Consider the following 1,148-nt stretch of genomic DNA (forward strand, 5'->3'; position numbering starts at 1 on the left):
CCCCCCGGGGGGCGCGCCAAGCCCCCCTGCCAATGACGGAGGTCTGCTGCCCCGGCCGCTGACAATCTGGTGGGTGATGCAGGCGTCTGTGACATCATGGGTGGCCCTGATGCACAGCGACTTGTCCCAAGACACGGCCCCACCAAAACTCCTGATGATGAAGGCCAGAGCCTCGTGCGGCACCTCGCGGTTCGGGAAGAACTTCAGATTCTCAAATAGCTTCTTGTGCTTTTCCTGCACTTCCAGCTTCTTCCTACAGTCCTCCTCCTTCGCCGCCATCTCTCATCGGCCGGAAACTCACCTACCTCGGCCTCCTCCTCCATGGCAGGCACCACCGCACGGGCCAGACTGGCACTGAGGGCCGCCAGTTTCTCCACAGAGCTCTCAGTGTCCAGCGTGTAGGTCCCCTCGCTGGCCTCTGCCTCTGCTTGGGTCTGACCCTCGAGCTTGGGGGAGGGGGAGGAGGGTGGAGGTTCAGTGACTGGTAAAGGCGGAAGTTGAGGAAGCCCAGCAGGGTGGTGTAGAACTCGGTGAAGGTGGCCATGACCCTGTAGTCCACGTCTGTTGGGTGGTCGTGGGAGAAGGCGTAGGGGGTGATCCACACCATGGGCTGCCCCAGCACCTCCACCTGGTAGTAAATGCCTTTGATGGACAGGAAGACCTTGCACAGGGCCCGGGCCATGGAGAGCTGGCGGCACAGCTGGATGGTGTGAATGTGGTACTTGGCGGACCTGGGAAGGTGGAGAAAAGGAAGCACATGGACAGGGTGTCGTCTAGGTCCCGTAGGGCGCCGATGAAGGTGGGGTACCACTCCTTAACGATGTGGTCAAGTTTGTAGTTGGGCCTATTGTCCTTCAGACGTTCCAAGGTGTTCCACTCACTCTTCCCATACACCTTCCGGAGTTTCCGGACAAAAACCTCAAGAACGTGTTGACAATGGGTTCATGAAGGAGAAACTTGATATCTTTGAGAAGGTAGAAAGTGCGGGCAGCTGTGGAACCCTTGTTAACCCTTCTTCTTGTGTTCGGGCTTATGGGGATAAAGGCCGTTGAGGCTGAACAGCCGCCTGAAGTCGGCCAGGCTCGACTGCTGCTTCTTCTGGGCTTTATTTCGGGTGATGTAGTTGGTGGCAGAGCCCGGGTTACACC

The 1,148-nt window shown here is 58.4% G+C and overlaps 1 pseudogene; it reads right to left on the reverse strand.

The window, feature by feature from the left end:
- The window catches only part of LOC102488929 (pescadillo homolog pseudogene), a 1,690-nt pseudogene extending 544 nt beyond the window's left edge, over positions 1 to 1,146 (reverse strand).
- Positions 1,147 to 1,148: the final 2 nt, after the last annotated feature.

The sequence above is a fragment of the Tupaia chinensis genome, unplaced genomic scaffold, assembly GCF_000334495.1.
Source record: "Tupaia chinensis unplaced genomic scaffold, TupChi_1.0 Scaffold000248_1, whole genome shotgun sequence".
NCBI classification, from domain to species: domain Eukaryota; kingdom Metazoa; phylum Chordata; class Mammalia; order Scandentia; family Tupaiidae; genus Tupaia; species Tupaia belangeri.